This window comes from Schistocerca cancellata, chromosome 3, assembly GCF_023864275.1.
Source record: "Schistocerca cancellata isolate TAMUIC-IGC-003103 chromosome 3, iqSchCanc2.1, whole genome shotgun sequence".
NCBI classification, from domain to species: Eukaryota; Metazoa; Arthropoda; class Insecta; order Orthoptera; family Acrididae; genus Schistocerca; species Schistocerca cancellata.
In genome coordinates this window covers 385,157,222-385,182,330 of record NC_064628.1, presented here as the reverse complement: position 1 = coordinate 385,182,330, position 25,109 = coordinate 385,157,222, and the positions used below count along the sequence as shown (strand labels likewise).

Sequence of the window (25,109 nt, the reverse complement as noted above, 5' to 3'; positions counted from 1 at the left end):
GAGGTAAGATTATGATACAGAAGGGAAAACCTTACTGTAATTTTTTTTGTCATTAGATTTCTTGGTCTTTTATTTTCTCTCGGAATCCGGCAAAGTGGTTCCTTTGGACGATCATCCTGGCTACTCGTGCAACCCACCTCCAACTGCTTTTCATGACTTAACAGTCGTAATTACGTCCTTCGCTGTGGGTCGTTCGTCGACCTATTTGCTTACTGAGTCTCTGAGTAAACCCCAACATAAAGCTCTCCTTTGCTCACTGATCAGTCCTCATTTTGAAATGGTTTATGTATTAGAAGCTGAAAGTTGCTTGTCACAGAAAAAACTTTCAGAACTGTTCTTTCTTCCACGTAGGATCACATGCGTACTAAAAGAAATTTGGTACCAAGCGATCAATTACTGGAGGTATCAAAGTATTTGATGACTAGCCGATGAGGCATATCTGAACTGAGACACTTCGGTGTGTAGCGCTAACCAACGGGAAGCGAGCGTGGCCGTGAGTTTTTCTGTACGCGGGCCGTCGTAACCGCACAAAATATTGTAGTCCTTTTTAATTTCCTGTCAACGATTCTGCGTACTGCAGCCCTGCTGAGGATTAGCAATACATTAACTCGCTTTCAATTTGCTTCCTATTCGTCATTCTCAGACATGTATGGCGTAAAATTGTTTGCAGCATTTTCAGTTCTTTAGCTTCCGTTTGTTTATGTTCAAACTTAATGTTTGTTATTTAGTGAGGTGGCAAGTCTTGTGTCACATTGTATGGTACTGAATCGGGTCTTCATTAGTCTATCCGAATAATATACTTGTTGAAGTCACAACACTCTCGCTTAGTCAAATGTGTCCAGCATTGTCGTTTAATTCTTTCTTTTGTGGTGGTCCAGTATGCCACACGTTTCTCGCACGGACGATTGTATGGATTGTTATATCAATGATTACCTTTTAGACGAAATAATTACCAACTGAACTGAAGATTCTGCGATTTATTCATATTTCCTGCCACTGATAAATTCAAGTTTAGGAATTCTGCTACTTTCGTGACAACGGAATCTGTATTTAACTATTGCATAAACCATTACGTCTTCTCTGCCTGCAGTAGGAATACATCACACATCCATGCCCGAGGCAGGATTCAAACCTGCGACCATAGCAGCAGCGTGGTTCCGGACTGAAGCGCCTAGAACCACTCGGTCACAGCGGCCGGCGCCCCAAATTATGTCTCTGAAAACTTGCTGTACGCTTGCTCATAATAGTTAATCAAATCCATTCTCGAAACTCACTGTGAGACAAATAAAAAAAAAAGACGCACCGCGAAGAAATTATCCGAATGGGACAAAAATACGTAGATGTGACGTACATATGCATACAACCAAATTATTTCAGTATTAGAAAAACTAGATGATTTATTCAAGAGAAGGAGTTTCACAAATTGAGCAAGTCAATGACGCGTTGGTCCAACTCAGCCCTTATGCAGGAAGTTACTTACCTTGGCACTGATTGATAGAGTTTTTGGACGTCCTCCAGAGGGATATCGTGTCAGTTTCTATCCAATTGGTGCTTTAAATCGTCAAAATCCCAATCTCAATTGGGGACAACGCGGCGACCTTGTTGATTAAACTAGGGTTTGGCAAGTGTGAAGACAAGCAGGTGGAGTGGGAATTATCTTTCTGAAATGTTAGCCCAGGATGGCTTTCCATGAGGGGCAACAAAACTGAGTATAGAATAGCGTCGACGTACCGCTGTGCTGGAAGGGTGCCGCGGATGGCAACCAAAGTGGTCCTGCTATGAAATGTCACCCCACACCATCACTCCTGGATGTCGGGCCGTATGGCGGATGACAGTTGGGTTGGTATCCAACCATAGTCCGAAGCGTCTCCATGCACGTCTGTAGCCTGTAATCCCAATGACTGAAGTAGAAGTATCTTGACTGATGAGTCCCGCTTCGAAATGAGCTCCGATGAACAGCGAAGGCGTGTCTTCTGTAACTTTTTGTCACACTAAAGACTTCGCCACATGTCACACAATATTTCATAGCGCAGCGGTCCACACTGGAAATACTCTTGACAAACAGTTTCACTTCAGACGTTCTGTACACTCGTGTAACAGCTGCAGAAAAGTTCGAACTGGTACTGACTCAAGGGCACCATTCAGCCCAAATTTCGTGCAGAGTGGTAGGCGACATAAACGCGCAGTGTTCTCAGACTCGTTGCGTTTCTGAAGCGCCTCATAAGTGCAATTCCGTGGGGTCAATGTTACTTGTTGTTAAAAGAGTAGTAGCTGCAATGTTTTAAACTCAACCAAAATATAACATTTTTTCCACAATATGCAGATAGCGTACATACCTAATATTCTAATATCTGTCTTTTACAATTAAAATGACTATTTCTCCTGCAGTTTTCTGATGTTCAGAACTTAACTTATTCTGACTTTTATGCAGCAGCGTGACAAATGAACATATACCCAGAATGTAAAAAATATGTTCTTGTAGCACATACCTTCAGGTTAGTGACTTAATTTTTCTCACATTCTTATTACGTTTCGTACTCAAAACTAGACTGCCTGATAAAAATGTGAAGCACTCAGAAGTAGAGGAGTGAACTAAATGAAACTTCAGTTGTTGAGAGGGTATATGATGTTATTTCAGTAATTCCAAAATCGAGTAAAATTGACAAAGAACTTGCTCGAATGAGTCCACTTAATGGTATCAAGTTGCTCCTCTCCTGGTTATGATGTATGCACTGTTTCGGTTAGGAACAGTGTTATAAAACCATGCTATCATTTCCTGAGGCGAGCTGGCCCACAGCTGTTGTAGCAGGTCTTTGATATCCGGAATACTGGTTCTGGTATACAGTTCATGTCCGAACTGGTCCCACATGTGTTCCATCGAGTACAGCTAGGGGTACCCTACTGACTGTGGGATTACCTCAACATCACGCAGACAGTTCACGAACACACGGTCTGTATGTGGACGAGCATTGAAATATGGCACCACGATCCCTGTAGCATAAGAGGTATTTCATCAAGACGCAGGTTGTATGCGACGTACCGTTCTGTCGTCTGAGTTCCCTCAACTACCAACTGTGACCTGAAGCCATACGCTCCCCACTCCATAAAGCCAGGGGCAACACCGCTGTTCCTCTCCAGTTCACTGAAGGGAAGGGACCTCTCTGCAGGTCGCCGCCATACACGCCGTCGGTGTTCATCCAGCGTAGTGCCGAGGTGCGACACATCACTGAACAGAATGCGAAGACATTCACCAGAACCGAGTGAGGTGGCGCAGTGGTTATCACACTGGACGATGGTTCACTTCCGCGTCCGGCCATCCTGATTTAGGTTTTCCGTGATTTGCCTAAATCGCTCCAGGCAAATCCCGGTATGGTTCCTTTGAAAGGGCACGGCTGACTTTCTTCCCCATCCTTCCCTAATCCGATGACACCAATGACCTCACTGTTTGCTCTCTTCCCCCAAACAACCCAACCATTCATCAGCAGCGCATGCTTCCTGGTCATGACACCAGTCCAAACGCATCCGTTTGCATTGTGGTATTAGCGGCACCCTACTTATGGTACAGTAATTCCCTGTCCCAGCTACTGCTGGTGCGCGATCGGTGGTGTCGGATGAAACGGACTGCTGCAGGGACAGGTGTGGAGGGAGAGCTTTCCACCTGCTTGGTACACGATATGGTGATCCTGCCTTGTGGTGTTCACACGTAGTTGACAAGAACCTTGACGACGAGTAGGTCTGCCCTCTCATTCCCACGCAGTCCAGGGTTAGATATTGCACGAGTCGACCAGTTGGCGAAGTAGAGACCCAAAACGAGGACCTTTTCAAACTTTGTCAGGTGCTGATAACGCTGTCTCAGACGACTACGTATCATCTCTGTATCCTTCACTGTGATCACTAACATCTGCCTTTCTATACCCTACCAGGCAAGGTAAAAACACTGAACATGAACAGCAATAATGCAGTTGTTGGTTGTTCTACGTTGTTGTTGTTGTGTTCTTCAGTCCAGAGACTCGTTTAATACAGCTCTCCATGCCACCCTATCCTGTGCAAGCATCTTCATCTCCCAGTATCTACTGCATCCTCCATCCTTCTGAATCTGTTTAGTGTAGTCTTCTCTTGATCTCCCTCTACGATTTTTACCCTCCACACTGACCTCCATTACTAAATTGGTGATCCCTTGATGCCTCAGAACATGTCCTACCAACCGATCCCTTCTTCTAGTCAAGTTGTACCACAAACTTCTCTTCTCCCCAATCCTATTCAATACCTCCTCATTAGTTATGTGATCTACTCATCTAATCTTCAGCATTCTTCTGTAGCACCACATTTCAAAAGCTTCTATTCTCTTCTTTCTAAACTATTTATCGTCCACGTTTCACTCCCATACAAGGCTACACTCCATACAAATACTTTCAGAAACGACTTCCTGACACTTAAGTCTATACTCAATGTTAACAAATTTCTTTTCTTCAGAAACACTTTCCTTTCCATTGACAGTCTACATTTTATATCCTCTCTACTTCGACCATCATCAGTTATTTAGCTTCCCAAATAGAAAAACTCCTTTACTACTTTAAGCGCCTTATTTCCTAATCTAATTCCCTCAGAATCACTCGATTTAATTCGACTACATTCCATTATCCTCGTTTTGCTTTTGTTGGTGTTCATTTTATATCCTCCTTTCAAGACACTGTCCATTCCGTTCAGCTGCTCTTCCAGGTCCTCTGCTGTCTCTGAGAGAATTACAATGCCATCGGCGAACCTCAAAGTTTTTATTTCTTCTCCATGGATTTTAATTTCTACTCCGAATTGTTCTTTTGTTTCCTTTACTGCTTGCTCAATATACAGATTGAATAATATCGGGGATAGGCTACAACCCTGTCTCACTCCCTTCCCAACCACTGTTTCCCTTTCATGCCCCTCGGGTCTTATAACTGCCATCTGATTTCTGTACAAATTGTAAATAGCCCTTCGCTCGCTGTATTTTACCCCTGCCACCTTCAGAATTTGAAAGAGAGTATTCCAGGCGACATTGTCAAAAGCTTTGTTGTTCTACCTCTCACATAAAATACAACTCTAATCTTTTTGATACCCGCGGATGGTGTGTGCGTGCACAAAGTATTATTGACTCCCTTCCATATCTTCTGGGTGATTCATTGTCAGACAGTGCATATTCAAACAATATGCGTGCCATAATTTTAGAGTATCCCTCTCTATTTCACTGCCGCTATAAGCTCGGTATCAAAGCCATTGATGTTACTTTTTAAGCATGCATTTCCAACTTCAATCCTGCTGACCTGTGTTTGCGGAATGTGAAGTGGGTTTTGAGGGTTGTTGTCACACTCTTTAACCGGGAGCAAACGCGCAAAGGCTAGCTTCACACACAGGAAGGGCATTTCTTACGGAACTGAAAAGTAACTACCCTTTATTTCTTTTTCTTTGTAGTCTTCAGATTTTCCACTGGTATGACGTTGTCCTCCCTTGTTTCCTAGCTTCCATCCGCTGGTGCTTGGAGGGCTAAGTTAACCATTACTGGATGCTGTAGCATATGCACAAAACTTTCCCTTCTTCTGCTATGTTCACCCGCAGACTTCTTTATTCTTCTTAGTTACATGTATTGCCGGCCGAAGTGGCCGTGCGGTTAAAGGCGCTGCAGTCTGGAACCGCAAGATCGCTACGGTCGCAGGTTCGAATCCTGCCTCGGGCATGGATGTTTGTGATGTCCTTAGGTTAGTTAGGTTTAACTAGTTCTAAGTTCTAGGGGACTAATGACCTCAGAAGTTGAGTCCCATAGTGCTCAGAGCCATTTGAACCATTTTTAGTTACATGTATTGTCTGTTAAAACACTTTGGTGCCATACAGTATCATCTGTTTCATAATTGCACATACTCCATTCAAGCACATCCGGCGCAGGTAATTTGCTTGCGAAGCACAGGGTTTTCTGCGAGTCTATACGCCAGTGGCAAACATTTCCCCGCCGCTTCGCGTGTTATACGAAGGGCGTTCAATAAGTAATGCAACCCTTTTTTTCGCGGCCAATTTCGGGTGAAAAAATGTAGATTTTTTTGTGGGTAATCGAGAAGTGTTCGTGCTTCAACCTCTGTAGTTTCATGAAGTTCCGATAGGTGGTGGCGCTGTATGTAGCCTTCAACATGGCGTCTGTAACGGAGGTGCGTCCCAAACAGAGAGCTGTCATTGAACTTCTTTTGGCGGAAAACCAGAGCATCGCAGATATTCATGGACGCTTGCAGAATGTCTACGGAGCACTGGCAGGAAACAAAAGCACGGTAAGTCGTTGGTCGAGGCGTCTGTCATCATCGCAACAAGGTGGTGTAAACCTGTCCGATCTCCCGCGTGTCAACCGGCAGCGCACGCCTGTGACTACTTCAATGTTGGAACGTGCGGACACTCTCATTTGAGATCACAATCAAACACCTTGCTGCAGAAGTGGACTCTGTTGGTAGTGCTAACACAATTGTCCACCTTTTGGGGTACTGAAAGGTGTGTGCCCGCCGAGTTGCTCGTTATCGTGATAACATTTTGTCGACCATCATCGTTTCGAACTGGAAACAAGACGGCATGGATGGAGTGACGCCACAACACCTCTCCTCCAAAGGAAAGATTCAAAGTCGCACACTCAGCCGATAGAATGATGGTGACGATCTTCTGCGACACTGAACGGTCTATTGTGTTTCATGTCCTTCCTCATGTTGCGACTATCAACTCTAAAGTGCCACCCTCAGGAAATTGAAGAAACGACTTCAGCGTGATCATCGCCACAAAAATGCAAACGAAATTCTTCTCCATAACAGCGCAAGGCCTCACAAAAGCTCAAAAAACTTCATTGGACTTTTCTTCCTCATCCACCCTACTGCCCAGATCTCGCACCTCCCGACTTCCATCTGTTTAACCCAATTAACGATGCACTCCGCCGAAGTCAGAAAGTGGATGATGGGGAGGTTACTGATGCAGCAAGACATTGGCTCAGACATCGACCAGGATAGTGGTACCAAAGCGTGCATACAGGCCCTCTCGGCAAGGTCTTCTAAGGCCACTGCATTGAACGGAGTTTATGTTGAAAAATAGAACGGGAATAAAATGGTGTAATCGAATCCTGAATAAAACAGACCTGCTATAAAAAGTGTTGCATTACTTTTTTAATGTCCCTCGTATGTAAAACTTTGAACATAGCTGCTAAGGTTCAGTGACCGTGTCAGAATTATATTGTAACAAATAAGCCCTCGGTCACAAATATTAAGTCAAAATTGACCTGGTTTCGACGCTACTATGAGCGTCGTCTTCAGAATTAGACAAACTGTACTAAAACATTAGGTATATAGTACATTAATAAAATTAAAGTTGGTACTGACTCGAAAAGATGCAGTACTTAAAGTCACATATTAAAAAAGATCGCAGCCGGAAAGGCGACGTCATGAATACTTGTGCTATGGCAGCCCTTAGCGTCTCGCCATCGCAGAAGTGTTCATGACGTCGCCTTTACGGCTGCGATCTTTTTTAATATGTGACTTGTAAGTACTGCATCTTTTCGAGTCAGTACAAACTTTAATTTTATTAATGTACTATATAACTAATGTTTTAGTACAGTTTGTCTAATTCTGAAGACGATGCTCATAGTAGCGTCGAAACCAGGTCAATTTTGACTTAATATTTGTGACCGAGGGCTTATTTGTTACAATATAGTCCCTCATATGTAGCCAGTTCAGGAACTTTGACCAGGGCCAGCCAATGACAGCTAAGGCAGCCAGATTCGTTAACACCAACATGCTCTGAACGGGGAAAGTTACACGCTTGCCTCTGGGTCCTGCTTCGGTGCAGTTTCGACGGTCTGGAGGAAGATAGTGTTGTAGGCGATAGCCATGCCATTCATTCACGCTCCATTCATGATTCTCGTATTTCGAGTATTTTTTCAAATAATGTTTATTCAAAATAACTTCTCGCACTGCGTATCTGACAATTTTCTGTAACACTTCGTTATTCCTTCGTGTTAGAATCCTCGTGCACACTTGAATGGCGATGTCCAGTTCCAATTTTTCCATCCGTGATTAGAAATGGCTTTTATTCTCTCTCTCTCTCTCTCTCTCTCTCTCTCTCTCTCTCTTTCTCTTGTAAAAAGCACTAAAAGCTTCTTCTAGCTTTCATTTCGGATTTCCGTTACTGTTAGGCAACAATCGCTGTGGGGGTAAGAACCACCTACCTATCACAGTTTAGGAGATATGACGTCATAAACACAGATGCGTGACGAACTGCCGCATCATGTATGACGTTTAAATTTGTTGTTTGTTGGCTACTAACTCTATTCACAATACATTTTGCGTACAGTATCCACATAAGCCGCTGAATGTACCTACAATATCATATCATTGTATGACAGATACATCAGAAGGAATGACATCATAGACAGTGACGCTCATGAAAAAGTCCCACATCATACATGAACTTTTGATATATTCATTCTTTACTAACAAGACACCCCAACAGTCGAGTTAATTTAAAGAAATCCCTGACGCAGCCAGCGCTGTTGACCGCTTTTAACCGTGTCGTCTGTCCGGCCCCGGTAGCTGAGTGGTCAGCGCGACAGAATATCAATCCTAAGGGCCCGGGTTCGATTCCCATCAGGATCGGAGATTTTCTTCACTCAGGGACTGGGTGTTGTGTTGTTCTAATCATCATTTCGTCCTCATCGACGTACAAGTCGCCGACGTGGCGTCAGATCGAAAGACTTGCACTCGGCGGGAGGCCCTAGTCACACGACTGCGTCTTGTAAACGGTCGTACCCGAAAACTGAAGCTCTCTGTAGAGCGATGAAGAGGCGTTGCCATAGTGACTTTTTCAAAATTGTGTTGTAGACACGTTAAGCGTCTGCGCCCAGCGTACAGAAACTGTTTGGGATATCACACTAGAAACACAGTTCTTTTTTTGCTTTCATTTCTAATAGAAAATTGGCAACATGAATACCTGGTCAATGTCTGGTTGTCAGCTAGTTTAAATTAAATTAACAATGCGAATTAATTAAAATCATTAAGCGACAAAAGTAGTGTGGAATTTCTAGAAGATGTGTGACGTATGGAAGGTGATACAGGAACAGAGTAAAACATAAAATTGATAACAGTAATAACAGAATTTATTGGCTACGTAGGAAATCGCAATAAAATAAATAAATACAGGAAAATTGGAGGCACACAACAGACTGTATGAGAAGCATTGGAAAACTGTGAATCTTAAATGAAATTTAGAAGAAAGGAAATACTGAGCTGTGTTTGGTCATTCAGTATTAAACTGGGACTGTGGGCTCGATGTTTTTATTATTATTATTATTATTATTTCCAGGGCTTCCAACAGTGGCTGGTAGTTGTGACCCTCACTCAGTATATGCTCAGCAAATGTGGAGTCATAAATCTGCAACGTCCAGCTGCGTCCATGTTCAGCCAACCTTGATGGTACGTCTCTGCTCCAGTGACCAGCATGAAATGTATCACAATCATGAAAAGAAATTTTGTAAACCCCATAGTTGATTAGCAATTGGATCTTATACTTAATGTGAAAAATACACTGGGCTGTTGCGCTTCCCATATAGTAGGAAATCCTACAGTTGTAGATTTCACTGTTTTTCATACAATCTGTCCTCGGAATGGTACTGTATACCGTGCAAACATTGGAAGGAACAGTAGAGGAAGCATATTGAATGAGTATAATTTTCAATTTTTGTTTCCCATGCAAGATGTGGTCAGTTAGGACTGGGTTATAGCCAATGATACAATAATTTTATATTGTCTAACAGATTTGAAATCTTCTCTGCACTTTGGAACAGAAAAAAGGCGTTTGCACCATTGAGTGAAAGGATGGATTTTTGTGTGTTACTGGGTGTTCTGAACAAGAAGCTATTACTGTGTCTGTAGTCCTGAGTTTTTCTATTACTCTTTTTATATACAGATGTAAATGTGTAGATCTGGGAAATTTATAGATTTGTTGTCGGTCTCCATTGTGAACTGAATTTTGGTATGTTGGCTGTTTAAGCTACGAAAGAAAAAACGTGTTGAGCTATCTGTTGTGCGCTGGCAAGACAGCCAATCCACTATGACAGGAAGCCGAAAGGCACGCGTTTAAGCTCACGCAGGCTGGCGTGAGGTCTGGAACAGGACAAGGAATTTATAGTAGCAAAGAACGTACGTAGCTTCTGGAATACTTAACTTTAATCCATAATTGGGGAACATCGCTCTTGACGGTACATGTTTTACAGCACTGGTAATGGCGCCTTGCTAAGTCGTAGCAAATGACGTAGCTGAAGGCTATGCTAACTATCGTCTCGGCAAATGAGAGCGTAATTTGTCAGTGAACCATCGCTAGCAAAGTCGGCTGTACAACTGGGGCGAGTGCTAGGAAGTGTCTCTAGACTGCCGTCTGGCGGCGCTCGGTCTGCTATCACTGATAGTGGCGACACGTGGGTCCGACGTATACTAACGGACAGCGGCCGATTTAAAGGCTACCACCTAGCAAGTGTGGTGTCTGGCGGTGACACCACACTATCTTCTACCAAGAAGCGACAAAGAATCAGATAACAAGATGTTATTCTTGTTACTGTTGATGTTCGTCACCTTCGTACCTTCGTCTTTGCTTTATTTGTCCTTAATCATATTCTGAACACAGTGTGTTGTTCATTTACTTCAACATATCTCGCAACTCTTCCTTAAATCCTTTCCAAATGACTGTGACCTCTGCAAACTTTAACACTGGTGCTTGTTTCGCTTTTATACCTCTTCCGAAATTTTCTCTCATATCTTACCTGGCTTTCTCGACACACAGGCTGCTAACCAGCGGTGATAAGCTCCAAGCGTACCGTACACCCTTCTTGACACGAACTCGTCTTCCTAGACCTCCTACTCTGGTTACTGCCACTTGGATTATCCCGCGGACATGATTCGTCCTCGCGTTTTCCTGTTGCAAAATTTCTCTGCCGGCCTCGAGGTGTGAGAGAAGCGAAGGCCGGCAACACAGGTCTATTTTAGTTCTCAGACCTGGCACACAATGTTGGCATTCCGTTAGTACTTCAAATGAGAAGAATTTTGCTGTGCCGTCCGCACGTGACAGTCGCTCAAACCAGCGACTGTCTTTCTACACGTTCACTCTGCGCATTTTACAGTTCAGTGGAACCGGCAGCCATGCAGCGGTAACTTTTACAAACGTTTTATATTTGTAAGTATTCGACAAACGCATGATACATTCAACGGTGCTGAGTTAAAAATTTACCAGTTGTCCATAGGGAGTTTTCATGTTCGCAATTTTTTTTCGTGTCTGCTGGGGCTTAAATATGATTTGTTGGTTGAAATGTAGTTATAGTCTGTTTGTACGGTTTCAGTTATACGGAAAGTGGAAAACGGGATATGACAGTCCATGTGTACATCATATTTATGGAATATTGCCTCGGCAGTTGGAGGAACATGGACGTATTAAAACTGAAACATATAGTATTATTTACTCTGAATTTTGTTGAGAACCGACTTCCGGATTCCTAGACCAGCATCAGGCAAGACTGTGCAGCCAGTCCTAGCTTCGTCAAAGACAGCTCCTGTCTGTATAAAGGTTCATACAGGGTGTTTCAGTAAGAGCGTGCAAAAATTTAACAGGACATAGAGGATGCTCCATTGAACAATTTGAGGTAGGGAATCTAGGGTTGGAGAAGCCAGCTTAAGGAGATAAAAGGAATAAAATCACAGTACCATGTACCTTTTTATTTACATTACTTACAGTTAATTGCAAATAAGGTCATTAACACAGTGAACGTACCATTTGTACTGTATCCTACAAAATGTGCTGAAACTGACGGCCATCAACATCAGTGCAAACATGACGTCGGCGAATAATATACTGACGAACCCTGACAAGTGTCGTTGGTGTGTTTCGAATCATATCACAGGCAGCTACAATTCTGGCAACCAGCTCAATCTCCGTATCCACTGGGGCCTCATACACAAGTGACGTTTCATATCCCTATTGGAAATAATCAAGGGGATGGAGGTCAGGTGACCCCGCGGGCCATGGAATAGGGCCTCCTCTTCCAATCAAATGATTCAAATGGCTCTGAGCACTATGGGACTCAACATCTTAGGTCATAAGTCCCCTAGAACTTAGAACTACTTAAACCTAACTAACCTAAGGACATCACACACACCCATGCCCGAGGCAGGATTCGAACCTGCGACAGTAGCAGTCCTGCGGTTCCGGACTGCAACGCCAGAACCGCTAGACCACCGCGGCCGGCTCTCTTCCAATCCAGCGACCAGGAAATACATCCTAGTAATCAGACTCGACCTCCTAGCTTCCATGCAGGAAATAAAGAGTGTACACGTAAATTAACAGCACAGTATGTGTAAACTTGTACTGTGTTAGTGGTAAATTAGCTAGAAAACAGTAATGCTAGTCAAAGCGGTAGACAGTTTGCTTACATACTTCATTAAGCTGGCTTCTCCGACCCCAGGTTCCCTACCTCAAACTGTTCAGTAGAGCATTCTCCATGTCCTGGTACATTTTGGCACACTCTTAAGGAAAAACCCTGTATAACACACAGGAGGTGGACAAAAATAGGGAAACACCACAAACACAGAAGTTAAAATCTTCTGGGTTATTAGGCCGCGTCAAATTCCCCTAAAATAATCGACGTTTCGACCCCTCTGCTGGGATCTTCCTCAGGATCATCCGGTGTCCACTACAGCTAGAACACTATCAAACTAGTGTCACTTCCTCTTATAAAGGGGCGTTCTCCCGCGTTCGTGCTAGAGAAGTGGTAGTATTGGTTCAAATTCTTATGGCTACCATTGGTGGGCCATCGTCATAGGCTAAGATTCCCGCGCTGATGAAGATGAAAAGGCGATCCTGGCTAAACTCTTGTGGATACTATACTATTGGTGGCCCATCGTCGTTGGATACAAAGGCACAAATAGGGTTATTGGTTGAAATTCCTCCTACTGCTATTGGTTGGCCGTCATCATTGGCTATATGCGAAACGGACAGAGCAAGAGAGGGGGAATGTTTACCCAAAATACAATTCATTACCAAGCCTCATACGGTGAGGCCGGCCGTTGTGGCCGTGCGGTTCTAGGCACTTCAGTCTGGAACCGTGCGACCGCTACGGTCGCAGGTTCGAATCCTGTCTCGGGCATGGATGTGTGTGAAGTCCTTAGGTTAGTTAGGTTTAAGTAGTTCTAAGTTATAGGGGACTCATGACCACAGATGTTAAGTCCCATAGTGCTCAGAGCCATTTGAACCATTCATACGGTGAAGGAAAACCGTTGGCGTTCAAAACAGCTTCTCGACTCAGAATGAATAAATTCAGGTCCTGTTTAGTTTCGAAGGTAATCTTACACAATCCTTGTTTGCAAAATAGTGACACGTTCAGGTAACGACGATGGGGGTGCCTTGAGGGATTACGCACCGTTCTCTCTGAAGTCAACCACAAAGGCTCAATAACAGGGAGATCTGGTGACCGTTGTCACCAGGGGAAAAGCCACGGATCATCTTCCCGCTCACGAAAACAGTCGCGGACGATGCGGGCTGTGTGAGCAGGGGCTCAGTCGTCTAGGAACACAGCACCACCAATGCGGAATAAAAATTGTATAATGGGATGGGCTTGATCAGACAAACTGGTCACATAATTCTTGGCAGTAATACCGTATAGCAAAATACTCACGGGGCTTAAGTTTTGTGACGGCTCCCAAACCCAAGGTCCTCGGCGGTACTTTTGGGGGCAGCCACCACAAATTGTATAAAGCGTGGGTAGTGACCACGATGTAGCTATGTCTGTTGGCCGAAAAATAATTAATGACAAGAATTGCGCCAGCTAGAATGAAGAGATAACTTATCTCTATTTCTGACGAAACGTGCACCAGCAATACAAGTCCAAGTAATTTCCAAAAGTAATCCGTGTACTGAGCCTAGTCGAATACAATAGCAAATATCACACTGCAATGGCTCCGCTATAAACTCCACGAAAGGCTAGCAATAGACAATCGACAACAGACTGTCCGTCTCGGGGCCAGCGCTCCTCCTTATATGCAAAAGGAAGAGAGCGCTGCGGACCCGAGCTCAACCGTGGCGCGACCTCTTCCGTCGGCGGTAACGCCCTGAGACGCCGACGGCCGCGACAGGAACTGTGGCCAGGGATGTCACGGTCAGGGCGCGCGTGCGCGAGTTGGTTGGTTGGTTGGGTCCGTGGATACAACATTAAGGAACACCACGACATGTGCGCTGCACAGATCTTCGCCGATTCCCACTCTTGCCTCACTTTTGGGTCTTGAATACGGCCAGAAGTTGCAAACAGTGTGCAACGAGATTCATCCGCCCAAATAGCTATCTTCCACTGCACGATATTCCAGGATTTACGGCTTCATCTCCACGTTAACCTGCTATGACCATTTACATAAGTGATAAGCCATGTTGGAATTCAAGCTCGCCCTGCATTTCCCTGCTTGTGGAACTCCCTTCGTATTATTTTTGTGCTGACAAGATTCGCGAGAGCCACTTTCAGTTCTGCGATGACATTTCCAGCTGTCACGCTCTTATTTTTCGTCACAGTCCTCCTCAATGTTTATCTATTTATTTATTTATTTACAAGTCTAGTTCCGTAGGACCGAACTGAGGAACAAAACCCCAAGGTCATGGAACGTGTCAGTACATGAAATTACAACATGAAAGTAATAACAGATAAAATAAAATGTTTATGAACCCAAAAAAGTCAAGCTATAAGTTTCACTAAACGCAGTCAATAATATATAGATATCAGCTTAATATTTCTAGGAGCTCCTCGACAGAATAGAAGAAGTGACCCATGAGGAAATTCTTCAGTTTCGATTTGAAAGCGTGTGCATGAATGCTAAGACCTTTGACTTCTTTTCCGTAGCGTATTGAAAATGGATGCAGCAGTACTGCACACCTTTCTGCACAAGATTCAAGGACGTCCGATCCAAATGCAGATTAGATTTCTGCCTAGTATTAACTGAGGGGGAGCTGCTAATTCTTGGGAATAAGCTGATACTGTTAACAAGAAACGACAGTAAAGATGTATATACTGAGAGGCCAATGTCAGAATACCCAGACTAGTGAACGGAGATCGACAAGAGGTTCGCGAACTTACACCACTTATTGCCCAAACTGCCCGTTTCCGAACCAAAAATATCCTTTGATAATGGGAAGAGTCATCCCAAAATGTAATTCTATATGACATAAGCGAAAGAAAATAAGCAAAGTAGATTAATTTTCGTGTCGGACGATCGCTTACTTCAGATACCTTTAGAACAGAGAAAATGACAGCATTAAATCTTTGAAGAAGATCCTGAACGTGGGCTTTGCATGACAGTTTAGTATATATCTGAACACCTAGAAATTTGAATTATTCAGTTTCACTAACCATATGCCCGTTCTGCGAAATTAAAATGTCAGATTTTGTTGTATTGTATGTTAGAAACTGTAAAAGCTGAGAGCCCGCATCTCGTGGTCGTGCGGTTGCGTTCTCGCTTCCCACGCGCGGGTTCCCGGGTTCGATTCCCGGCGGGTCAGGGATTTTCTCTGCCTCGTGATGGCTGGGTGTTGTGTGCTGTCCTTAGGTTAGTTAGGTTTAAGTAGTTCTAAGTTCTAGGGGACTTATGACCACAGCAGTTGAGTCCCATAGTGCTCAGAGCCATTTGAACCATTTTTTGTAAAAGCTGAGTCTTACTGTAACTTAGAGTTAGTTTATTTTCTACAATGCATCAACTTCCGTCATGAACTGCACTATTTGAAACAGAGCCAGTGTTGCACACAATATCCATTACTACCAAGCTAGTGTCATCAGCAGACAGAAATATTTTAGAATTACCTGTAATACTAGACAGCATATCATTTATATAATTAAGAAACAGGAGTGGCCCCAGCACTGATCCCTGGGGAACCCCCCATTTGACTGTGCCCCACTCGGACTCCACGTTACAGCCATTCTCAACATTGTGAATAAAGACCTTTGGCTGTCTTTTGTTAAAGTAAGAGGTGAACCAATTGTGAGCTACTCCCTGTATTCTGTAAAGGTCCAACTTCTGGAGCAACATTTTGTGATCAACACAATCAAGCGGCTTAGTTACATAAAAAATATGCCTAGCATTCGAAGCCTTTTGTTTAATCCATCCATAACCTCAAAGGGAAGAGAGTATGTAGCATTTTCAGTTCTTAAACCACTTCTAAAGCCGAACTGTACATTTGACAGCAAAATATGTGATATAAAATAATAAATTATCATTACATACACAACCTTTTCAATAACTTCAGCAAACACTGACGGCATAGAAATAGGTCTAAAATTGTCTGCATTGTCCCTTTGTCGCTTTTTATAAAACGGACCGTTTGTCCACGATCACTCCACACACGTTTTCGTCCGTGTTGTGACTTAGCTGATAATATCTTTCCGCTTAGCGTGTATGGGGTGTAAACCTTTGATGGCGTGCCTCGTGAAACAAGAACCACTTTGGCTCCCTTGGTTACGGAAGCACTCAGTATACGAGCAAGTGCAATTTTCTCACATCTGAGTTCACTTACGAGTAGCTCCGACATAGTGAACTCACAACTACACAAAACACTGTTCTGCCCACGACTGATAGTTGCACCGTATTGAGCATATTGTACAGGTTTCGTTTGTGATCAAATACAACAGTGCAAATTGGAGGCTTGGATTATATCTGCATTTATATTCAAGCGTGCGTTTCTGGCGGTTTCTCCATATTTTCGTCCAATCCTTCAGTAGCGTGTGTCAGTACCCACTTGGTGTACTGTATTAGCCTTACAACCTTTGAATATAAATGTGAAATTTATTTATTTATATCTTCTGTGTGTCTATTCCAATATGACTATCAATATGCCTAATGACAGTTTATCAGTTTGTGTATAGTTGATAGACCTTAAGCTATATCTGTATAACTTTTGTAGCAATATCTTTATGTTAGTGAGTCAGTGGGTTTAGGAATTTAAGCTCATATCTTCAGGGTTTAAAACATTCCGTGAATCATTACAGAATATTTCTTTATTTGTAGGCATATAAAGCTGAAACACTGCAATTTGTGTTACCGAATACCTAGCGGTAAAATAGTTACATATCTTTGGTAGTAACAATCTTTGTCCAGATAGAAGCTGTCTCTGATGATGTATGCACCGTCTTCTTAGTATTAAACTGTCTGATGATCTCCAGGGGCGTTAGATACCAAGGTTTATAACCAGTAAGCAGTTTCAAGTAAATCTAGACTGTAGTAGCTGTAGAGAGATAAAAAGAATTCGACCACCATGGAGAGCTGCAGCGAACAAATTTCTGTGTGAAGACCTATTACAACAAATAGCACAGTGGCCTAGTTTTTAATAAAAGTAGACTCATTAGTAGTTGTTGCTACTCATGTTGCAACTGAAACTGAATTTAACAATACATTTACTAACTTGTGTCTTTTATACCATATACGATAACAGAGCCTACTTAAGATTCGTCTGTAGAGTAGAATAAGGTGCCTAGGACAATTAGATTTAAAATTTACATTGGTACTTGTCAGACATTTTGCGTTATTTGTCAAATGAGCAAAGGTTTTTTGTGGTTACGTCTGATAGATTTAACATGAGGACGTAATGAAAAGTAATGCTCCGAATTTTTTATGTGAAAACGCTTAAATGTTTTTAAACAAAACAACTTCATCAACGTTCTACATCTTCATGTCTACATTTTTAATCCTCAACTTAATTACCCTGCCGACGAACACATTTCTCCCAATGAGAGATCAGTTTGTGTATACCGTCACTGCAGAATGATTGATTTCGTCGACGGAGCCGCAACCTCGCCTGTACTTCCACCGCTTCGCCGCTATCAAAGCAAAGTCCTCGAAGGTTTCTTTTAAGTTTTGGTAACAGATGAAAATCGGATGGAGTCAAGTCGACACTTTATGGAGGACAGTCGATGACAGCGCGTCCAAGGCGTCGGATTGTTCCAAACGTCGCAGCGCTCGTATGTGATCTTGCATCGTCATGCTGAAGGACAGGATGCTCACGCGTGGACGAACTCTTTAAATTCGAAACTCGACTACAGCACGCTGTTTCTCAAGCACCGGCATAGTTACATTCCAAATCGCCATGTTACATACCACAATTAGGAGCCTTCTAGCTGCAGAGGACTGCAAATACGTATACATGAACAATAAAGATGTAGAATGATGATAACCTTTGTTTTATTTAAAAATCTTAGGAGCTTTCGCTTAAAAATCTCGGAAGCATTACTTTTCAGCACGGCTTCATACATATTCGTACATATTGTGAATCAGGATACCTAGTTCCTTGAAAGGCACCTGGAAGATTACTGTGTGTGAACACGATATTATTCTCACTGCTTCACTCTGAGTGATCAATTCATTCTTCTTCAGTAACGAAGTATCCAGGACAATTATGTCGTTGTACATGAACAAGTGGAAATCTGTAAAATACGTTCCAATAAATATCTTTCGAATCTTTTTGCCTTGAGCAAAATATATCTTCTTCTTCCGCTTCACTCATCAGGTAAAGATATGTAAAGTTCCGTGTTCTTTTCCTAGGAGCGCCAGTCGGCTCCGACCGAATGCCATGTCATCTTCTGCCAGAGGTGTCTTCGGATGCGGTGTGAAGCGCTATGGGGTCAACACATCACCCGTTGTTGTCGGGTTTCTTTACCTTGGAACAGCTGCTGTTCGCTCAGGTAGCTCCACAGTCGGCCTCACGGGGCTTAGTACCCCCCAGCTCCCGTCCTCTCACCAAGCAAAAGTCCCTGGCGGTGCCGGAAATCAAATCCGCGTCCCCCGCATGGGATTCAGCCGCGCTCTAAATTCAGCTACGGAGGGTAAAAATGGAAAAAGAAATTGTGTTTTGCTCAAGGCAGAAGCTTCAAAATATAGTTGCCGTTCAAGCAAAGGAGGATAAATACAGTTAGCTTTCCTGAAGAAGGAAGAAGAAAAGAAGAAATACGTTTGTATGTTCGTTTATATGTTTCTACAACACGCAGTTATGCGAAGTTGTGAAACTGATGTCAAAATATTCGAAACCTAACTATTTGTGGTTGTCACTGGCTTGGCTGTATGATGACAGTTCTAATATGGTGGGAATCAGTTATGTTTACAAATCAGGAAACATCACCAGTAGCAGAAAGAGTAGATGAATTTTTGTTTTAGTTTATCCGTTATTAGGGAATTGTAAGATTGCTTTTATGAAGAACTTAATAACTTATATTACAGTGAACAACATAACTCACACACAAGGCATTGCGTTTCTAGAGGACGCGTTATAATCTTCATATAAACAACTTTACAAGAATCAAACTACGTTACTCAGCTTACAAAAAGAGTAAAATATTCTCTGACGATATCACCACGTCTCCAGTATATCTTTCCGAGACGCAGTCGTTGTAACTCTCCTGAGCTATATGAGTGTCACTCAGAATTTGTTTTTCCAAATATGTAGCGGCTTAGAAACATTTGATTGTGTAGAATACCTTCCCACAAGTTTGGACATAGCGGAATTAAAGGGGAAACTATGTAAATGGTTCATTTCGACTGTGTAAAGTGGAATGCAGATGGTTTTCCTACAGCGTATACAAACAGCAACAGATCTGAGTATGACGGGGTTCTTTAAAGTAGGAATTGTCACAGGTCTCTGTTCTGGATCCGTTGCTTTTCTTAATATGTATCGAAGACCTACCGCTAAACATGGAAAGTGATTCAAACGGTTTCTATTTGGAGACGAAACAAGTGTCACTCTGAGAGGCACGGAAAGTAATGCAAACGATTCAGCAAATTGGATTACGGGTAACATCAACTCGTGACTCACATTACACAGAATGTCTCTCAACTGCAACGAAACGCGGGTAGCCAACACAGTTTCTGACCCAATGCTCTTGTAGAAGGTGAATCTCAAGGAGATCTGCATTCTGAATTCTTAAGGGTAGAGGTACCTGTACATTTGCAAGGTTTCACTTTTGTCCAACAGAACTCAAATATTTTAGTGATGAACCCTGGATTTCGAATTAGAAGTTGAAGAACTTACTTGTAGCACATACCTTAGAGTGTATATACCACTCTACAGTTAATTTTCCCAGTTTTCAGTTTTCATTTTCTTTTAGTCTTCAAATTTCGTTATTAGACGCCATTGTCAGTAGTCTGCGGATTCTGCACGACCAATCAACTTGCCTTACATAGTCCCACGGAATCTGTTAATGAATTACGTGCACTACTGGAATCTCCAGGGCTCGTACCTACAATGACGGAGTTTTTCCAAGGTAATGAATCAGTCACAATGTCCCTACATCACCTTCGCAATATTTCCACGGAACTCTACTAGTCATCTCTCATGGAGGATTACGTTTAAAAAAAAACAGCAGACACTAAGATACTGAAAAACCGGATAGACACAGTAATTCAATCATTCGTCTCGTATTTGCAAATGCGTTCCCTGACGTTGCCACTGACTAGATGTAGTGCACGCTATCGAGGCTACAGTCTTATATAGGATTAACCTCGTTCACTTCTTTACGGCGAAAATGTATAAAGTTTATAATCACAGATAGGCTTTTGAACACACCGTGCTTTCACTGTCTGACACAGTAAAATGTGGCACAGTATGTTCTCCAAGGCTAAGGTTATGTGGTGGTAGGAATGGAAGTTTACTACGTTTGTTATACAGCTTCCGCTGTAAATTTTCAAAGCCTTACATGAAACCGACACGGTATGGTTCACAGTAAAACAAACTGCGCAACAAATAGCCATCAAAACATCGCTAAAACGTAAACGGGGAAAGGTGAGACAAGCCAGAAAAATTTCTCAGCCTAAAGATACTTCTAAAAATTAGTACTGTTATATTACACAGTTGAGCTGTGAGTAACGCCACGAAATTAAGTTGTCTTATTAAAGCCACTACATATCAAATTAGCCAGATTATGGTATCAGTATATCCAGGGAAACGATTTTCACGGAAGTTTACACGCTGTATAAGATCATGCATCTCTGTTGTTACGGGTTAGACGTACAAGTGATTCAAATGATTATTATCTACTAAAACCATTGCATATAAAATAAAGCGAACAAACGTCGCAATAAGTTCCCATGGTAGTTCGCGCGTTATATGAGATGATATGTCCCAATTATTGTTATGAGTTCAACGAACATGTGACTCGATAGATATGAGACAATATCAGCGCAAATAATCAGCGGTTCTTGCTATCCTTTTTCTTATAAGAAAACTGGCTGTTGACACACAATTAGCGCATATTCACAAAATATCGTTCTCGTGAAACACAACTGGCTCTCTATTACCACGAGGTAATGAGTCTTATCGACCAAGGATCTCAAATGGAATAACCACTCCTTGATTTACAGACGCCTTTTGACACCGTACTCACAATCAGATTCTAACAAAATTGCATGCCTACGAAATATCGTCTTAGCAAAGCGACTGCGTTCATGATTTCCCGTAAGGAAGATCGCAGTACGTTTTAATCGACGGGAGTGCATACAGTAAAACCTAAGTTACATATGGCGTTCCCCAGGAACTGTGATAGGCCCTTTTCTGTTCTTGATCTATGTAAATGATTTAAGAGATAACTTGAGCAGACTTCTTAGATTATTTGCGGATGATACCGTCAATTACAGTCCCGTAAATTCAAATGAAAAACAAAACGAATGACAAAATAAATTATACACGGTATCTGAATGCTACGAAAAGTGGCAATTCAATCTGAACTGTAAAAAGGTACTCCACAGGAGTACTAAAAAAATTCCTTTGACAATAAATGTCACAAATTTTAGAGGTTGTCGAGTCAGCTGAATATGCAGTGACTGTAGTTAGGATCGACTTAAGTTGGAACATCATACTGAAAAAGTTATAGTTGAAGCGAAGCGAAGACTGTGTTTTATTGGCAGAAAGCAAAGAAGTTGCAACAGATTTTCTAAAGAGACTGTCTACACTACGCTTGTCCTCGCGTTTCTAGAGCAGTTCTGCGCAGTATGGGATCCTTACCTGACAGGATTGAGATGGAACATCTAAAAAATTCAAAGAAGAGAATCTCGTTATGTTATCAGCAAATTCGTGCAGGAATGTCCTGGAGATTATAAACGATTGAAATGACAATCATTTAAAGAAAGCCGTTTTTAATTGCGGTGAAATATTTTAACGAAATTTCAGTCTGTAACTTTATCTTCCAATGTTAAGACTTTTTTTTGCTTCTCACATAACGTAGTAAGGAATTACCATCGAGGTATACTGAGATAAATCAGAGATGGCGTAGAAAAATTTGGACGTTTCTTTTTCTGAAACGCTAACCAGGACTGTTCCCGTATAGATATTGAAAGTACTCTCTTGACTGCTCTCTCTGCTAAACAGCGTGAACATATAGATTTGAAATCGTGAGATTGTTCGAAGGAGGAACCTGAAGATCACACGATTGTGATTGCAGTTGATAAACGTAATCACGTTCATGCAACAAATCTGTGAAAATGTAGTTTTTCTCCAAATGCTCCACATGCACAGTCACTAGCACGAATATAGTTGTAAAGACAACATTTATTTTGCTAGCACTTACAACGCAAATAAATAAAACCTGGCAACTGGCCATATGCCAAGAGATATTTGGCAGTGATTAAAAGCCTACGGGCGTCAGTATTAACGTCACTGAACTTGTTTATGTTACGGTGCAGAAGTGTAGCAGACGGCTGGGAAGAGGTGATGTTGTCTGCTCTGTTTTCTTCGACTGGTTTCTGGCTTTTACTTGGCTATCGACGATTGTTGAATTTACCTTTGTAATAACAATCAGAGCTAACATTGATTTGTCAACGATACTCTATCCGGCGCAAGTCATTTCATCTGCGCATAACCACAGAAACCTACTTCCATTTGGACCAGCTTACTCTGTTGAAGTCTTGGTTTCCCTCTTCAGATCACCCCTACCTCCCCTCCCCTCCCTCCTAATCCCTCCCTACCTCCAAAATGGTTCAAATGGCTCTGAGCACTATGGGACTTAACATCTTAGGTCATCAGTCCCCTAGAACTTAGAACTACTTAAACCTAACTAACCTAAGGACATCACATACATCCATGCCCGAGGCAGGATTCGAACCTGCGACCGTAGCAGTCCCGCGGTTCCGGACTGAAGCGCCTAGATCCGCACGGCCATCGCGGCCGGCCCTACCTCCAACCATTAAGGAAGAAATTGTGGTCTGTTACCTTAGAATGTGTGCTACTAACCTATATATTCTTTTAGTCAATTTGTGTCATTTAACAGTTTTCTCCCTGATCGTATTATTACCTCGTAATATTGTATTATCAAATATGACCAGAGACGACATGTACAATAACAATGTATATTTACGCTGGAAAAAAAAGAAAAAAAACGATCAAATGTTTTGTGATCCATGATATGTCTGGTAGTAAGAAATACAATAGATTAGACAACATTTGAACCAATTTTGAATGATGTTCTAAATCATGCGCAGCAAAAGAGGTGCGTCAAATGTTTCTCTACTTTCAGAAAAACAATGTCACAAAATATTCCAGTGATGTTTTTCAGCAGTTTCTTTCGAGTTTTGTTCAGAAAGTATGATCTTATTGACGCAGCATTTGTTTTCGTAGCATCTTATGCTCTCTAAATGTCCTGAATTTAGTATCTGATTGGAATGAAACCATTTTAACTGTTAAATATCACTTCTGTGTAACTTTTTATGGGTCTAATAACAAGGCCTTGAAAACATGGACTTTTTGATGCCTCGTTTATCTTTCTAGTGTCTGCTGTTACCGTTATGTCCTAAATTTAGTACTTGATTCGAAGAAAGCCGTTTTAAAAATCAAACAGCACACCAATTGATATTTTTTCACGTAAAGTAGCTACGCCTTGAAGAGATGAACTTTTTGACAGCTCATTTGCCTTCCTAGCGTCTTCTGCTCTCGAAATGTTCTAAATTTAGAACTCGATTGCAAGGAAGCGTTTTTGATAGTTAAATATCGCATATCGCGCCAATGTAACATTTTAAGCGCAAAATAGCACAGCCTTGAAGAGATAAACGTGTTGACACTTCATTTACATAGTTAGCAGCTGGTGTTTGCGAATTATTTCAATTTTCCATCAAATCAATAAATAACTTTTTCTTAATTACCATGATTACTTTTAAACACTTATACATTTTTTTTCCAAACTAAACCTCATGCTTTTCAATTTCACTTCCCATTTGTCCGTTTCCCCTCTTCGTTTGACTATGAAAATTCGGACAAAAATTTCCTCTCAGACTACTAAAAAGATTTTCTTAATGATCCTGATGACTTTCAAACAAATAAAACCTTTATTATAAAATTATACCCCGCACTAGTGAGTTTGCATGCCATTTGTTCCAATTTAAATCACTACTGCATCGGTAGAGATGTGTTTGTTGCCGTCTTCGTTTCACTCTGCTGTAGAGTATGCGCTGTTCTGACACTTCCATGCACAGTAAAACGAGTCCCGGCCAGGCATACTGTTTTAATCTGCTTAAAGTATCAAAGTAGCGTACACTCCGCTAAAGACTAAGAAACTGCGTTTCTGGTACGATATACGGTCACGTATATCTTCGTATTTAAATAGATATTGAAGCAGAATTACGAGTAATGAATTGAATTCACAGTGTTCACTCTTCGTCCGAGCATACCTATTTCTGAGATATTGTGGTCTTCAGTCCCATTACTAGTTTGATGCAGTCCTCCACGTCCTCCGGATTCTACATCTCAGCATAACTACTGCAGCCTACATCCACTTGAATCTGCTTACAGTAGTGGAGCCTCGCTGCCTCTCTCTCTCTCTCTCTCTCTCTGCCTCTCTCTCTCTAAATTTCGCCTCCACGCACTTGTCTTCATTGCCAAACTGTCGATTTCTCGATACTTCAGGTTGTGTCCTATTAACCTAGACCTTCATTCAGTTAAGTTGTACCATAAATTTCCTTTCTCCTCAATTCGATTCAGTTCCCCTTTTATTTGCTATCCCACGTTCACATGTTGTCTTCAGCGTTCTTTTGTATCACCACATTTCATAAGCTTCCATTCTCTTCTTGTCTGTGCCGCTT

The 25,109-nt window shown here is 42.1% G+C and overlaps 1 protein-coding gene across 1 annotated transcript in view; it reads right to left on the bottom strand.

The window, feature by feature from the left end:
* Nucleotides 1–25,109, bottom strand: part of LOC126176323 (proton-coupled amino acid transporter-like protein CG1139) — a 214,731-nt gene that overhangs the window by 178,260 nt on the left and 11,362 nt on the right. The gene's annotated exons all lie outside the window — the stretch shown is intronic.